This window comes from Bubalus bubalis, chromosome 2 (assembly GCF_019923935.1).
Source record: "Bubalus bubalis isolate 160015118507 breed Murrah chromosome 2, NDDB_SH_1, whole genome shotgun sequence".
Taxonomy (NCBI): domain Eukaryota; kingdom Metazoa; phylum Chordata; class Mammalia; order Artiodactyla; family Bovidae; genus Bubalus; species Bubalus bubalis.
In genome coordinates this window covers 103,983,955-104,002,402 of record NC_059158.1, presented here as the reverse complement: position 1 = coordinate 104,002,402, position 18,448 = coordinate 103,983,955, and positions in this window count along the sequence as shown.

Here is an 18,448-nt window from a genome sequence, read left to right as displayed (position 1 = left end):
TGTAACTCATCCAGCCTGGCATTTCTCATGATGTGCTCAGCATATAGGTTAAACAAACAGGGTGGCAGCAGACAGCCCTGTCTTACTCCTTTCTTAATCTTGAACCAGCCATCTGTTCCATACAGGCTTCTAATGGTTGCTTCTTGACCAGCATACAGGTTTCTCAAGAGACAGGTAAGATGGTCTGGTATTCCCATCTCTTTAAGAGCTTTCCACAGTTTGTTATGAACCACACAGTCAAAGGCTTTAGCGTAGTCAATGAAACAGGTAGGTTTTTTTTTTTTGGAATTCCCTTGCTTTCTCTATGATCCAGCGAATGTGGGCAATCTGATCTCTGGTTCCTCTGCCTTTTCTAAACCCAGCTTGGACATCTGGAAGTTCTTGGTTTGCATAATGCTGAAGCCTAGCATGCAAGATTTTAAGCATAACCATGCTAGTATGGGAGATGAGTGCAACTGTCCGATGGTTAGTACATTCTTTAGTGCTACCCTTCTTGGGAATTGGGAAGAGGATTCACCTTTTCTGGTCCTATGGCCCCTGCTGGGTCTTCCAGTGTTGCTTACATATTCAATGCAACACCCTGATGGCAATGTCTTTTAAGGTTTTTAATGGCTCCACTGGAATTCCATCTCATCCACTAGCTTTATTGACAGAAGTGCTTCCTAAGGCCCATTTGATTTCACATTCCAGAATGTCTGGCTCTGGGTGGCTGACCACACCATCATAGTAACCCAGTTCATTAAGACCTTTCTTGTATAATTCTTCCATGTATTCTTTCCATCTCTTCTTGATCTCTTCACTGTCTACTAGGTCTCTACCATTTCTGTCCTTTATTGTGCCCATCTTTGGGTGAAATGTTCCCTTTGTATTTCCAATTTTCCTGAAGAGATCTCTAGTCTTTGCCATTCTGTTGTTTTCTTCTAGTTTTATGTACTGTTCATTGAAGAAGGCCGTATTGTCTCTCCTTGCTATTCTTTGCAACTCTGCATTTAGTTGTATATACCTTTCCCTTTCTCCCTTGCTTTTTGCTTCTCTTCTTTCTTCAGCTATTTATAAAGCCTCCTCAGATAACCACTTTGCCTTCTTGCTTTTCTTTTTCATTGGGATGGTTTTGTTTACTGCCTTCTATACATTATTATGGATCTCCATCCATAGTTCATCAGGCACCCTGTTTACTAGATCTAATCCCTTGAATGTATTTGTTACCTCCACTGCATATTCATACGGGGTTTGATTTAAATAGTAACTGGCTATCCTAGTGGTTTTCCCTGCTTTCTTTAGTTTAAGCCTGAATTTTGCTTTGAGAAGCTGATGATCTGAGCCACAGTCAGCTCTAAGTCTTGTTTTTGCTGACTATATACAGTTTCTCCATCTTTGGCTACAAAGAATGTAATTAATTTGATTTCTGTATTGACCATTTCATGATGTCCATATGTAAAGTCATCTCTTGTGTTGTTGAAAAAGGGTGTTTGCTATGACCAGTGCATTCTCTTGGTAGAATTCAGTTAGCCTTTGCCCTGCTTCATTTTGTTCTCCAAGGTCAAACTTGCCTGTTGTACCAGGTATCTTTTGACTCCCTGCTTTTGTATTCCAATCCCCAGTGATGAATAGGAAATCTATTTTCTGGTTTTAGTTCTAGGAGGTCTTCTAGGTCTTCATAGAACTGATGGACTTCAGCTTCCTCAGCGTCAGGGATAGGAGCACAGACTTAAATTATTGTGTTATTGAATGGCTTGCCTTGGAAGAGAATCAAGATCATCCTGTCATTTTTGAGGTTACACCCAAGTACTGCATTTCAGACTCTTGTTGATTATGAGGGCTTCTCCATTTTGTCTATGGGATTTTTGCCCACAGTAGTAGATATAATGGTCATCTGAATTAAATTAGCCCATTCATGTCCATTTTAGTTTACTGATTCCTAAGATGTTGATGTTTATTCTTACCATCTCCTCCTTGACTGCCTCCAATTTACCTTGATTCATGGACCTAACATTCAGGTTCCTATGCAATACTGTTCTTTGCAGCATTGGGTTTTACTTTCATCACCAGACACATCCAAAACCGTGCATCATTTCTCCTTTGGTCCAGCTGCTTCATTCTTTCTGAGCTATTTTGCAGTTCTCTGTCTCTTCTCCAGTAGCATATTGGACACCTTCCAACCTGGGGACTCATCTTCTGGTTTCATATCTTTCTGTCCTTTCGTAAGGTTCTCATGGTGAGTATACTGGGGTGGTTTGCCGTTCCATCCTCCAGTGGATCGTGTGTTTTCAGAACTCTCTGCCATGACCTGTCCATCTCAGGTGGCCCTACACAGCATGGCTTATAGCTTCATTTAGTTACGCAAGCCCCTTCGCCATGACAAGGCAGTAATCTGTGAAGGGGAGATAGTTCATATTCACCATCATTAAATTTTGCTGCATATTATTTAACCTTCACTCTTGGGGATTCTTTAAGAATCAACAGAAATAATACATTTGGAAACACTTTCAAAGTATAAATATAAGATGTTCATTTTCCTCTTTATAGCTTCCTTATAATATCTAGCTTAAGCTAATATTTAAATAAATTTTTGTTTCCTAAGTACACACAGAAACTGTACCTTATATAACAAAATACCATAGACAAGGTGGCTGATGGCTTTGAAAATAGACATTTCTCACAGGCATGGAGGCTGGGAAGCCCAAGGTCAAGATAATAACAGGTTCTCTTCCTAATAAGGTGAGGAAGCAGGCTCTTCCCGGTTTGCAGACTGCCATTTTCTTGCTATGTGTCATATGCAGAGAGAGACTTCTGGTTTTCCTTAATTCCATTATAGGGGCTGCACTCCCATGACTTTATCTAGACCTAATTCTCTCTCATCACTTTGGGAGTTAGGATTTTAACAAATGAATTTTGGGGAAAAACACAAACATTTGGTCTACAATGGCACCCCACTCCAGTACTCTTGCCTGGAAAATCCCATGGACGGAGGAGCCTGGTGGGCTGCAGTCCATGGGATCGCGAAGAGTCAGACACCACTGAGCGACTTCACTTTCACTTTTCATTCTCATCCATTGGAGAAAGAAATGGCAACCCACTCCAGTGTTCTTGCTTGGAGAATCCCAGGGACAGAAGAGCCTGGTAGGCTGCCATCTCTGGGGTCGCACAGAGTTGGACACGACTGAAGCGACTTAGCAGCAGCAGCAGCAAGAAGTCTCTAGAGTATGCTAACCAGTGACAAAATAATTTACACTGAAATATGCACCTGGTAACAAAGGAGGTGACAGACAAATGTTGGGATTACTGAATTTCTTCCAGTGGTATCACTGCGGTGCCTGCACTTTCTAAAGTAGAAGTAAAATTAGGCTTCTCTAGTGGCTCTAGTGGTAAAGAATCTGCCTGCAATGCAGGAGACCTGGGTTCAATCCCCAGGTTGGGAAGAAACCCTAGAGAAGGAAATGGCAACCCACTCCAGTACTCTTGCCTGGAGAATTCCATGGACAGAGGAGCATGGCAGGCTGCAGTCCATGGGATTGTAAAGAGTCGGACATGACTGTGCGATGAACTTTCACTTTCAAAATTAGAGTTGATGTTATTTCACACATTTGAATTCAGGGTTTTTCAGACCATTAACTTTTTATTTCCTAACTTTTCATTATATACAATTGTAACATGAACAAAAGTAGAGAGAATAATAATGATAATGATTCCTTATTTCCATTACCATCTTCAACAATTATTAACATTTTAGCAATCTGATTCCACCTATTCCTCACTTTATTTTTGCTTTTTAGCTGGAGTTGTTCAGTCTCTAAGTTGTGTTTGTTTGCAACCCTATGAACTATCCTTAATATCCCAGAGTTTGCTCAAACTCATGTCCATTGAGTCGATGATACCATCCAATCATCTCATCCTGTCATCCCCTTCTCTTGCCCTCAATGTTTCCCAGCATCAGGGTCTTTTCCAATGAGTTAGCTCTTTGCATTAGGTGGCCAAAGTATAGGAGGTTCAGCATTAGTCCTCCAATGAATATTCAGTGTTGATTTCCTTCATGATTGACTGGTTTGATCTCCTTGTTGTCCAAGCTGTTTAGCTGGAGTATTTTTAAACAATTCCAGACAAAATATCATGATTTCACTGATGAATACTTTAGTATAAGTTTCATTTTATAAGGCATTTTTTTAAACATAACCACTTCACTTTGCTAATCAACCTAACAAAATTAACAAATATTTCTTAATATCACCCAATACTGTATTCAAATTCCCCCATTTATTTTCAAGATCATTTTTTTTTATTGTTGGTTTATTCAAATCTGGATTCAACAGAGTTCATGTAAATACTCTACTTGGTGGTCACGTAGGTCTCTCTATCTGCAAAAGGCTTCTTTCTTCCTCTATTCCTCTCCTTTGTTCTTCTTCCCTCCCTCCCTTCTATCCTTTATTTTCAGGCGTTCTATTTGCTTGAAATACCAGTCATCCATCCTGGGAAAATTGGACATCCCTTGAGTCAACAGTGATCTTGTTCCTCTGTCTCCTGTATTTCCTATAAACAGATAATTCGATATAGGTTTCTATAGCTAAAGCTCTTCTGAAAGCATGGCTTGCAAAGAAGAACCCCAGTGCCAGTGCCAGTAGTTTATTTGGAAAGTGACTCCAGAAGACAGGACAGAGGAGTAGTGAGAGTGGGCCAGGAAGAACAAGACCATTTAAGGTTGTGTTACCAAGGTGCCAACTGTAGACAGCAGAGCTCTGCTCAGCGGGGACCTCTGGGGAGTTTAGAAGCACCTCTCAAGCTCACCACTGGCTTCCCTTTCCCCTTGGTTGAAGGTTTCCGTGGAAGCTGGTGCTTGCACACAGTGAACTGGAACCATTCCCCAGACCTGCAGCTGAGCTCAGAGGTGGGCAGAGGGCTGGGATGTGAGCACCAGAGGCATTTGCTACAACTAGTTTCATTCTAGAACATTTCACATGTGATTCAGTGTATGCTTTTTGTGTGAGACATGTAATGACCAGGTGCCCTGTTTGAAATGATTCTAAACTTGAAAAGTCATGTCAGCTTTTTAAAGTTCTTCAATAATCTTTCAATAATGATTTTCCATTCATTGATGATCATTGCCTGTATCCATCATTACTTTCAGGATTGAATGCTGGTGATTTTTCTAATTCCATTGTTCTTGCTCTATTTACTTGTTGGACTCTTTCTAAAAGATAAACTTTCTTTTACTAACCATTTAGTTACCTCAAAGCAACTAAAGACATAAATTCTTGATACTTTCTCCTCCACCCCTTTTACAAATTAATTTACAGTGTAATGAGTTTGTGCCCTGACAACCTCTAAGGTAATCTATTGAATCTTTTTTTCTTCCCTTAAAACAGTAGGGAAGCATTTCCATGCTATTAAAAAATGGTGGGATGGGGATAGGTTTTTGGTTGTTTCACATCATTAACAAGTTATCAGGCTCTCAGGCTTAGTAAAGGGAACAGAGGCATAATAGGATGAATGGATAACTCAGCAGTAGGCAGATGACAAGGAAGGCAAGATAAGTCTTGATTGTAGCACAAGATGAGTCAATGAAGTAAGGCAAGCAATGGTCTTAGTGTGGGCAGAACTCACAAAGTTGCTTGCATAAATTAAGAAGTTTGAAACTCCAGATTTCTGTTGCTGAAGTGCATTTTAGAGCTCTTGGTTCTCAAAATAGAAACCTGGATCTTTTCAGTCCCGTTTTCCTAAAATGTTTTGTAAAGGAATGCTAAAAGACTATGAGTACTGGTCAAATTAAACTGTAAGCCAATTTATCTCACAGCTCAGTAGGGTCAACAACTCACTGAAGTTTGCCTGTGATTTTCCCAATTTCAGCACAGAAAGTTCATCACAGAAACTCCCTCAAGTCCTAGGCAAACCTGAATTGTTGGTCACTCCAGTTAAAATGAATCTTTTTAGTGAAAAGATGTTTATAAACTATGATCAGTTTTGAGGAGTATATATGCCATTTCCTTAGTCTGCTGGCTGATCCTGCTATTTTTCCCTTTCAGAAATTCTCCTTTGTGACTGCCAGCATGTGTTTATAAGGAACTAAGAAGGAAAGGCTATGTTCTCTATTCAAGGAACAGAGAAAGTGAGGTCACCAGGCCGCATGGGGATCAAAACATTGCTGTTAGCATCACTAACACCTGTTTTAAGTTAATCTGAAAATGAAGGCTGGGAATAATGATTCTGCATAATTGTTTTTGTATTAGTTGTATTTTGCTGGGAAAATTAATCTTATGAAAAAGTATTTTCTTGTAGACTTCAAACTGAGTTGACAGCATTACTAAAGACATATTACTCAGTTATCATACCATGTTATATATTTGTGAAATCTATTTTCCTACGCACATCTTTGTACTATGTCCTGATAAATATCTTATAATATTTTTGTATAACTAAGTGGCTCTAATTGACTAGAGGCAATTATTATGACATATAATAATTTTCGCTTCACCATCTGAATACCTGTCTATGGGATAAAGTATCCTTCTATGACCTAGCTCTCCTATATCTTATCTGGTTACCATATTTATGTGTGTCTTTGTCCTAATCTGATATGCTGCAACCAGACAGATGTATTACTTCCATCCATTAAAATTAGCCAACTATTGGGATTTTATTCCCTTCAGATCCAGCATATTCACAGATGGGATAAAAAGAATGATTCAGCTGCTTCTCAGAATCCCTACCTTATTGGCAAGGATTTTCAACTGTGGCTCTGACTAGGAAAATTTTAGCAAAAGCAATGTGGGAAACATGTAGGAAATTTTTAGTGCCCAATATGCAGATGATTGGAATCCAAGGTATAATTTAAAAAGGAAGATAATTAACAGTCACATGGGTTACTTCAGTTTTTATTTTACAGACAACTTTGGGCACACTGACTCATGAAAACAGAGCCTAGGTACAACACAAATGATATTTTTGAACATCAGCCAACGTATCAGTAATCTGTTCCAGAGAATGAAGAGCTATTGTTGCTTTAGCCTGAATCTTCACATTATTTGTATTCTATTTCTGATGGTACAAATATAAATAATGCCTTAAAAAAAGACTTTAGTTTTGGATTTGGTTGAAGTAGATTTTGGATTCTTAGGGAACCATGGGAAAACAGCACACCTGTCTAAATTTAGGTTTCCTCATCTTTGAGTGATAGAGATATCCGCTCAGCCAGCATCACAGACTCTTTATCAGGATCAAATGAGATAATGTAGAAAAGATGGATGGATTTTAAGGTAATAATCACCAACCAAATGTTAGTTATAATTATAGAGCTACTATTTCTAGGCTTTGAGGGACACTTTCTATTTGTTGGGGCTTCTCTGGTGGCTCAGAAGGTAAAGAATTTGCCTGCAATGCAGGAGACCCAGGTTCAATCCCTGAGTGGGGAAGATTCCCTGGAGAAGAGAATGGATACCCACTCCAGGATCCTTGACTGGAGATTTCCACGGGCAGAGGAACCTGGTAGGCTACAGTCCATGGGGTTGCAAAGAGTCAGACACGACTGAGCAACTCTTTCACTTTCACTTCTATTTGTTGATATATTTTTCATAAAAATCATGTCAAATTAAAAAAAATACTCAATAGCACATTATGTAATGCTTGGTGCAAGGTAGAGAGTCATTAAATCTATTCTTTTTTAATTTATTGGATTATACCTCCATGTGTATTTCTTTCTAGCAAGAAAATAATATGGAATTATATCATATATCTGGACTTTGGACGCTGGTTGGGGTTTTCAAATATCCTATCTACAGATATTGTCTTCCTTTGTACTGAACTATTTTAGGAGAGGAAACAGACTGTGTATCCCTAATAATATAATTTTTATTGCACAAAATATCACTGAGTTACTGTCTACTGTTTTAAATATTTCTCAAGGAAAAACTTTCATCCTGGACTAAACTAAATGTCTAAATAGATCGATTCTTACCCTGAAGTACTGAAATAACATTTTAATGCCACTTCCAAAACATAAATTTTGCTGTAGTTTTTGAAAGGTGAATAAAATCTTTGAAGCTAAAAATAAAGGAGAGACTATGACAATCATTTTACTACCAAAATACAGACACACACACTCCATTTGTTATTTTCTAATTTAAATAATTTAGTGGCTGCTGAGAGACATCAACAATATTTTTGTCAGGTTTTATTATGCACAGATGACAATTATTAGACATTTTGGGTTGACCGTATAGGGCCTTTGGGTAGATTTCTTTAAATTTGTCCTAAGTGCTTCCAATCGTGTTTGCTTTCTTTAGGTTTTACTGCATCACAGGGAAACAGATTTCTTTCTCCTGTGACAAAGAGAGAACCCAGGAAGGGGCAAGTTTTTTCCCCCTCACAGGTGATGGAGTTTGTATAAAGAATGCAGTGGATAATAGCTGGCTTGTCTTCTGAACAGATGGTGATGGTCTTGTTGCTAGGATAAGGCCTCAAGAATTTAGTTTTTAATTCCACATTATTTGCCTCAGTGCCATGAATATCCCTAGGTTTCCCAAGGCAAAAAAAAAGAAGAAAAGAACTCACCCAGGAAGAGTGACACAGAGAGAGAGATGGGGGGACAGAGCAAAGATTGGAGCCAGGTCAATAGAGACTTTGGGGAAAATGCCTGCTTAGCTGTCTGCAGTCACCTGAGTCTGAAAGGCAGGCAGGAAGAAAGATTGGTTTGGCAGAAGAACTGGATCTTTTGATGCCTCTGATACCACAGAGAAAAATACCCATTTCTTCCTATTAGAAGTCTGTTGACTTTCCTAATTAAGATAAACATGTTTCTGAAGGGGTTAGCTCTTACAGAATGACATTTATAAAAACAGCTATATATACACACGGGAATGTTTGCCAAGAATTTGGGCCAATGGTGGTCTAGGAAGCATTTTACAGAAATATTTTTAAATAGTCGCCGTATCTAAAAGTGAGCGACTTTCATTCCCTCCACTCAATTAAATATCTAATTTCAACTCTAGGAGATAATAACTGAGGTGTTTTTTTTTTAATGTATATAAATGAACAGTTAGAAAACTGTTAAACACATAGCCCTGAAGCATGAAAAATATATTCGTTTAACAGCTTCATTCTTTTATCGCTAATTTATTTCAGAGAATTTCCTCTAGTGTAATTTTCAATAAAATGCTGTTATTTTGAAGTCTTCTTTACTGAATACAAGAGTGATGTATGTGATTATAGGCCAATAGTCTAAAAGACTTGAGCGTTCAGCTACAAGTGAGGGTGTGTCTGCGTGTTAGAACAAGATTACCTGCCAGGGATGTTGGATCACATGCTTGAATTAGTCACTTCCATCAAATCCTCCATTATGTCGCATGTCCTCCCCTCACCACACACACACACACACATGCACGCACACGCACACATGCACACACGCACTGTAACTGACATTACTCGCTTGTCTCAGAACTCTCTGGATGCAACTTTAATCATTCAGTAATTGACCATATAATTTTTATGACTAATGTGACTGGTGGCATTGTACACAAGTCTTTCACTTAACTTGTCTCACTGTCAAATGCTAATGTGTGTTTGCTGAGTCTCTACACTCTGGTTCAGACTAAGATGGGGCACCTGCTAGTGCTGAGAAATTTATACCTCACTCAAAATTGGTATTAGGCATAAGGTATTGCAAGTTGTAGCTAAATCTTGTATCATTTCGATGGAGAGTATAAATCACATACGATTGTGTTTCAAAAGCTGCCAATTGCACTCAGGTTTTGTATTGGTTTGTCTGGAGGGAAAGGATGTCACAGGTTTTCTCCTTTCCACACCTCCTCTAACCTGGTGATTATGACTCACTGCAATTCTGCCTCCCCTGACAAACCTCCAGGTATTTTAGGGCTCTTCTTGTGAAATAGCCTAACATTTGTCTTTTTAAAATCCCTTCACTTGTCAGAATTACCTGTTTGGTGTTATACTTCCTCAGGTCCTTTAAGTAAATTCTCTGTATGGTCTGATTGATTTAATTCAAGGTAAGGTGTTAATGACTTATTAGTGTCTTCATAGATAATATCCTTGCTTTCTGGTAAAGATTTTTAATGATGTGTAAAAATAATGACCAGTGATTAGAATTCTAAATGTTACAGGAAAAATGGTAATAAGAACGTGGGGGGAATGGAACAGATATTTTTGGCAGAAATGCCTTTCACTATTTCTCAACATGTATCATGTAGACATCTGCCTTTTCTACTAAATGTCTGACCAGCCCTGTTTTAGATAAATTTTGCCATATTCAACTATATGTGTGTCTGGAGATGTGGTAGACACCATAATCTGGCTCTTTACTTATACTGGCTGAGGCATGCTATAATATAAAATGTGTCCTCCAGAAAAGCAGACTTCATTTAAATAAACAATTGTTTTAGATATGCCCCATTACTAAACTACTCATTTGGCCGAATTTACTTGAAAAATTATTTCTAAATTTATTTGCATGGCTGTGGTGTGCTCAGTTGCTCATTTGTGTCCGACTTCTTGAAAACCCATGGACTGTCACCTGCCAAATTTCTTTGTCCATAGAGTTTTCCAGGCAAGAGTATTGGAGTGAGTTGCCATTCCTGACCCAGGGATTGAACCTGCGTCTCTGCATCCCCTGCATTGACAGGCATATTCTTTACCATTGAGCCTCCTGTGCCATCTGGATTTGCTCTATATTTGGACAAGTAGGTTTTTAAAAAAGACCATCATGTTGTAGACTTACCAGATCCCCAGAAAGCTGGCTTTAACAGCTCTAAAGTCCTCTTGAATGTGGCCTTAAATCTCCCCCTCCCCTTTTAAACATACAGAGTTCATGCTGGCAGCAGACTTTAAAAAAGCTGATTTACGACTATTCCCACTTAACACTTTCATGATTTGAATGACCACTAAAGGCAGCTTTGAAACCAGAAAGAAAAAGCGAAAGGTCATAGCTGTTGCTACAGAAATCTTGTTGGGTTTTGTGGGACCAGTTACTTCTGATTAAGACTTTTCAATTGTCCAAGCTTATCAGTGGGCATCGAGAAATGGGTTTGCAAAGAGGTCTGCTTGGAAAACAGAAAAATTAAGGGTGGAGAAAACAATCATGAGCTTTTTAAAACATTGTTTTCTCTATATGTACCTCCTTTTTCCCCTTGATTTTAATGAACTGTGTATGTTTTTCTGACAGCCACAAAAACTATGCGCTGCAATATGAAGAGAAATGCCATTGCTCTTATTGGATGATTTCCTATCAGAGCCCATCAGGGGTCCAGGCATTTACAGTGAAGACCAGTAATTGTACCATCTCACTTGGTGGGAAAGTCATTCAGAAGGGAACAAACTGTAAAAACTGAGCCTGCTATTTTTTTGGTGAGTATGTTATCAATCTGTTTAAGTAAACTTTGGTATTACCCAGAAGATTGTTCTCTGATTATTATATTCTTAACACTGTGTTCAAATTGTGTGAATGTTCTGTCTTAAATGAACTCCCCTGCATGTAGATTTTTCAGGGATCTCTAAATAGAGGGTGGTTTCATTATGTACCACAGCTATGGATACTTTATATACAGCCAAGTGAGTTAAAGACAAAAGTTCTTTTTCTTTTTAGCAGTTTAATGAAAGGAATATAAATTTATGTACAAATATGAAAAGTATAGAGGAAAAAATGAGGATATTACTTGATATTGTATGGTTTTATATCTAAGTGTAGAACTCACACTCCTGCTTTGTTTCTTGGCAGTCCCTAAAGAGCTTAGCATTGGACACAGCATAGAATAAAATAAATAACTGACCAGCATAATGGATAGAAATTAATTAGATCTAATTACAGCCTGCTTCAAGTGCAAAAAATAAAAGGAGCAGATTTAGAAAAGACGTTTAGGGGAAATTTGGGATTAGAATAAAAGCAGGATGTCCATTGAGAAAGCTATCCTGAATCAAAATACTTCTGATTCATGGAATGTGGACTAGCTGGAGGGAAGGAATGACAAAGATAAAATATAAGGATGTGTTGGCTTTATAGTCTGCAAATGATTGACTTTATAATTATATATTGGAGAATATGATTTCAGGGCACAGTGCACCAATCAAAAACTTTTGAGATTATGACTAAGTAAACTAGAGTCTGTGAAAGTTGTGAAAAGGAAGGAATAGTTCTTCCTAGGGGGCTGAACCAATCTGTCAATTGGGTACATGGAGAGTCTGACTCAATACAATAGAGATAATACACACCATATGATATGTTTATGCTATGCTATGTTAAGTCACTTCAGTCATGTCCGACTCTATGTGACCCCATAGATAGCAGCCCACCAGGCTCCCCTGTCCCTGTTCTCTACTATTGAATACTTTCAGTACCATTTTGAAGCTTGTGAGATTTATTCACCCTTTGTCTTGTATAGTCTCCCTGGTGGCTCAGATGGTAAAGCATCTGCCTGCAATGTGGGAGACCCGGGTTCGATTGCTGAAGATTCCCCTGGAGAAGGAAAGGGCAACCCACTCCAGTACCCTTGCCTGGAAAATCCCATGGATGGAGGAGCCTGGTAGGTTACAGTCCATGGGGTCTCAAAGAGTCAGACATGACTGAGCAACTTCACTTTCCTTTTCTTTTCCTGTCTTGTATTGTTTTTAACTTTTCCTAGTAAAAAGGGAGATAGTTATATCTTACTGAATATATATGTTAGTATATTCTCCATGAAAAAATATAAAATCATTCTTAGTGCTTTAAGAGAATGAATTATTTTTATTTCCACTGCCTGTAGATTATTCTTTGTGGTTTCCTTTTTTCTATTCTATTTTAACAAATGATTTTACTCTTTGTTCTGAGCCCAACACTATAAAGATGAGAAAATTAGCAAAACAGAGAAGAAATAGAGGGCTTCCAGGTGGCTCAGTGGTAAAGAATCTGCCTTTCAATTCAGAAGATGCAGGTTCAATTCCTGGGCCAGGAAGATCCCCTAGAGAAGGGAATGGCAACCCACTCCAATATCCTTGCTTGGAAAATCTCATGGATATAGGACCCTGGTGGGCTACAGTCCATGGAGTTGCAAAGAATTGGACACAATTGAAGCCACTGAGCTCACACTCACCCTCTAGAATATACTTCAAATCCTAAAATGTTGTAACCAGGATGATGCAAGAGCTGATTTACTCAAACAAGATCCAAACTCATTCAGTCATCTTTCTCTAAGCCTTAGAATTTGACTATGAAGATTATGATATTTGGTAATGCATTTGAATAATATCCAAAGGGATTCTTTTTACTTTGTATTTTTTGCAGAGAGCAAAGATAGAAGTGAAAAGGAATAACATTCAACAGATAGTTATTTGCCAGGCACTGGGCAAAGTGCTTTTAAATGCCCCTTTAATAAAAATTTTCTCTTTATAAGAGCTATCCAGAATAGCTTTCTTGATCCTCAGTTACCATATAAGAACATAGATTCAGAGAAACTAAATAACTTGCACAAGTTGATGAGGGCAGGAGCCATGTCTTTTCCCTCCTCCTCTCATTACCCTCTTTCTTAGTACCTAGAAATAGTTGGCACGTCAGTAGTACTCATTACACGTATATTTCATCTTACGTTGAATCCAGTTCCAAAACCTGTGCTTTCCTCATAACTGTTATAGCATCCATACTCTGAACTAAACTATATACAATTACTGAATGGTGTTAGCTTTAACTATAGGGTATTTAGAGTGTGCTTTATTTATTAGTAGTATTTTTTGTATACTTCAGTTAACCAGTATGGGTTTGGTGAAAGCTATAAGCCACTCCTTATTGGAAAACTGGAGAAACTTTAGTCAGAAATTGTCCCTGTGGTTCATCTCCAAGCCCTGTTCCATCTGTTCAAAATAAATTACCATCCAAGGGTAAGCTGCCCCTCAACAGTATAGGGTCAAAAGAATCTGGTCAGCAGATGAGAAAATACATTTGGCTGGCTGCTTTGACCCAATCCATTTTCCCCCAGATACTCCCCACCATCCAATGTAAACCAATGTGGATATCATCTCTCCAGAATTCTCTAGGAAGAACCAGGCAACCTGGCTTTTCATCATATTCAGGGGTGTCTTGAGTACATAGTTTCTCCATTTTTTCTCTCCATTAGACTTTAAGTTTCTTGCAGTCAGGGATCATATCAGAATGTTTTACTACTGAATTAGAAGTAATGCTCAAAATTCTCCAAGCCAGGCTTCAGCAATACGTGAACTGTGAATTCCTGATGTTCAAGCTGGCTTTAGAAAAGGCAGAGGAACCAGAGATCAAATTGCCAACATCTGCTGGATCATGGAAAAAAACAAGAGAGTTCCAGAAAAACATCTATTTCTGCTTTATTGACTGTGCCAAAGCCTTTGACTGTGTGGATCACAACAAACTGTGGAAAAATTCTTCAAGAGATGGGAATACCAGACCACCTGATCTGCCTCTTGAGAAATCTGTATGCAGGTCAGGAAGCAACAGTTAGAACTGGACATGGAACAACAGACTGGTTCTAAATAGGAGAAGGAATATGTCAAGGCTGTATATTGTCACCCTGTTTATTGAACTTATATGCAGAGTACATCATGAGAAACACTGGGCTGGAAGAAGCACAAGCTGGAATCAAGATTGCCGGGAGAAATATCAATAACCTCAGATATGCAGATGACACCACCCTTATGGCAGAAAGTGAAGAGGAGCTAAAAAGCCTCTTGATGAAAGTGAAAGTGGGGAGTGAAAAAGTTGGCTTAAAGCTCAACATTCAGAAAACGAAGATCACGGCATCTGGTCCCACCACTTCATGGGAAATAGATGAGGAAACAGTGGAAACAGTGTTAGACTTTATTTTTTGGGGCTCCAAAATCACTGCAGATGGTGACTGCAGCCATGAAATTAAAAGACGCTTACTCCTTGGAAGGAAAGTTATGACCAACCTAGATAGCATATTCAAAAGCAGAGGCATTACTTGGCCAACAAAGGTCCATCTAGTCAAGGCTATGGTTTTTCCTGTGGTCATGTATGGATGTGAGAGTTGGACTGTGAAAAAAGTTGAGTGCCAAAGAATTGATGCTTTTGAACTGTGGTGTTGGAGAAGACTCTTGAGAGTCCCTTGGACTGCAAGGAGATCAGCCCTGGGATTTCTTTGGAAGGAATGATGCTGAAGCTGAAACTCCAGTACTTTGGCCACCTCATGTGAAGAGTTGACTCATTGGAAAAGACTCTGATGCTGGGAGGGATTGGGGGCAGGAGGAGAAGGGGACGACAAAGGATGAGATGGCTGGATGGCATCACTGACTCGATGGACATGAGTCTGGGTGACCTCCGGGAGTTGGTGATGGACAGGGAGGCCTGGCATGCTGCGATTCATGGGGTCGCAAAGAGTCGGATACGACTGAGCGACTGAACTGAACTGAACTGAACTTAGTACCCATCTGCAGTACTTATTCTATAGCTATCTTCTGGATGAATGAATAATCCTTGCTCACTGGCTACTGTTTACTGTTGGAAGGTTTCAAGCATGCCCTGTTACTTCTCCTAAACTTAGCTATATGCTACCCTTTTACCAGGTGTTAGTTTTCTGGGTCTTCCATAACAAAATACCACAGATGGGGTGGCTTAAAGAACATAAATTTATTTTCCCACAGTTCTCTGGAGGCTAGAAGCCTGAGATCAAGAAAATAGTAGAGTTGGGATTACCTGAGGTCCTTCCATGGTTTGCAGCTAGCTGTGTCCTCATATGGTTGTACCTAGGTCTCCATGTTTTCTGTGGTTTATTCTCTTCTTATAAGGACATCAGCCATACTGGACTAGATGTTCCCCCCAACCCTTGCATATGACCCCACTTTATCTTAATTACCTCTATGGGAGCCTTATCTCCAGATACAGTCATATTCTAAGATACTGGGATTTAGGGCTTCAACATATGAATTGGGAGGAGGGGACACAATTCAGCCATGAAACAGAGTGGGAGTAGAGAGAAGCTGAAAATGACACTTCCTTTATTAATTTTCCCTTATATGTAGTAGAGTAGAAATTCTACCTCTCTCTGAAAATATGGGAATTGGGGAACTGGTATATTTTCTCTCTAGATACATCTCCCACAAATGAGTGAAATGCAGAAGATGTTAGGATATAAAGTTCCTTTTTAATGTTAGCATGTCCAGTAAATGCTCCTTTCAACATGCTTGCAAACTACCTCTAAAAAAAGCTTCAACCTAATAATGCTTTGTGTCTGTAATGGCCCACAGAAGTCTCTGTATATATATAGATATAATTGTTATAGTAAGATAAAAATGTCTTTTAGGCTGTGTGTTCCCTGAGAAATGTCCTACATATCATTCACAAAGCATTGATAGTTTCTTTATTTTATAATCTCAATATTAGTTTGAGTAAAAGTTTGACCTCCTGATCTGATCTCTAGCCCAGAACTATTACCTGAGCAAGAAGTAGATTTCAATCAGATTTATTTGTTTTACTGATTTGTTTCACGTAATTAAAACATAAATTAGTATCTTGATGTATATCGCTCCCATACCAAAAACTTAAAATACATGATATTGACTTCTATCGTTAGACAGCAGAAAACAAGGAAAAGCAGAAGGGAAAGATATTGGAGACCTAGGTTATGCAGTAGCTAAATATTTGGTAAGACTATTGGCTACAACAACCTGGGAGGCAGATATACTGAGTTTGCTAATCTAGAAAAAGTTGTTAGAAAGAGCTAGAATCTTAGTGTGTTGCTCTTTGTTGCATTTGGCATGGCATTACAAGGATGAAATGAGCTCAGGAAAGAATTGGCTGATTGGTGAATATAAATGGCCTCCTAGGAATGTAAAGGCTAACTGCTTCTGTAACTCTAAAATGTAGGTGAAAGACTTAGACTGTCAAAGTCCTAATAATGCTTCTCAATTAAAGGAAAAAAAAAACTTACTATAGCAAATATAAAATTAAGGGTGTTGGGAATCCTATTTCTGGCATGACAGTGTGAGTAGCTTCTCAGATATTTTCCTCAGTAAAGCTGCTGCTAAGTCACTTCAGTCGTGTCCGACTCTGTGCGACCCCATAGACGGCAGCCCACCAGGCTCCCCCGTCTCTGGGATTCTCCAGGCAAGAACACTGGAGCGGGTTGCCATTTCCTTCTCCAATGCATGAAAGTGAAAAGTGAAAGTGAAGTCATTCAGTTGTGTCCAACTAACCCTAACCCCATGGACTACAGCCCACCAGGCTCCTCCATCCATGGGATTCTCCAGGCAAAAGTACTGTAAAGCTAGTGAAAATGAAAATAATAAGATTAAGTTCTCTGAAAATGACTCTATGGGACATATAGCAAATGAAGACACATTTATTCAAGACAATCTATTAAAATTGTTCAGAATTCTAAGATTGTGTGGTATTTGAACCAAGATCTGCAGACTCCCTCTGCCTCTAATCTCAAAGAGATACACACTTCATCTGATATTACTACAGCCAAGAGTACAGGGCTACGTTTACTTTCCTATTTCCAGTTGGAGGGCTATCTTCCTGGGAGAGACAGGTCAGCGGCATTTCTTAACATGATCCAGCTACATCTTGTTGAAGTTGAGTTCTGGGCAAGCATGGCTAAATGGATCCCCTTCACCTTTCCAGCTTCCACTCATGGGATGGAGGCTCTACCTTGGGTGGTGTACCACTGAGAGCCTGAGCCCTGATCGACTTGCTCTGGCTCATGGGGTAGGAGTTTCCACACTGAAAGAGGCAAATTAAGGAGATTTAGAGCTGCTGCATTCCACTCCCATCTTCTACTGGGTGCAAAACTCCTAAAGTAGAGATGTTTAGAGAGAACATGTCTTTGTCCTCCCTGCCCCACTGTATGGCTCAGAGGTTTATCTGGGGGTGGCGTGGAAGGAGAAGCAAGCCTTGGAACTGATATCTCTAAATTTCCCCCAGAGCAATTGCCTTTATTTGCAATAGAGTCCAAGGAGTCCAAATCTAAGGGCACTTTAAAAAAGAGTGGAAGTTGTCATAAAAGGTGTTTGATAGATTCATTGCAGATGTAGGCTAAATTGTAGGCTGGCTAGTTTGCTGGGGAGAAGTGGAGAAAGAGACAACTGGGAAGAGTCCCCCTAGTGTCAGAACAAATCTCAACACTGACCTAAGAACAGTCTCTTCAAAGAGCCTGACTTGATTGTCTTAGAGTATGAAGCAACTGATGCCCCAGAGCATTGTTGGAAACAATAGAACAATCAGTCAGCAATTAGTGGAGCTTAACAGTTTGGTCAGGAAAACATAGTCAAAATAGCTCTTGGAAAACCACTCTCATCCCCAGGCATCCTAGAGGCAGACGCAAACTCTGCCCCTTTAGCAGCAACAGAAGCTTCCTGCTCTGGGGGAATGGGAACAGATAGACTTTACTAAAATAATCCAGCCAGTCACTAAATATCCAAGTAAATAAATAACAGAAACAAGACTAAGAAGATAAGAGCCAAATGCTTAAATTTGCTATAATATATGATCTAAAAT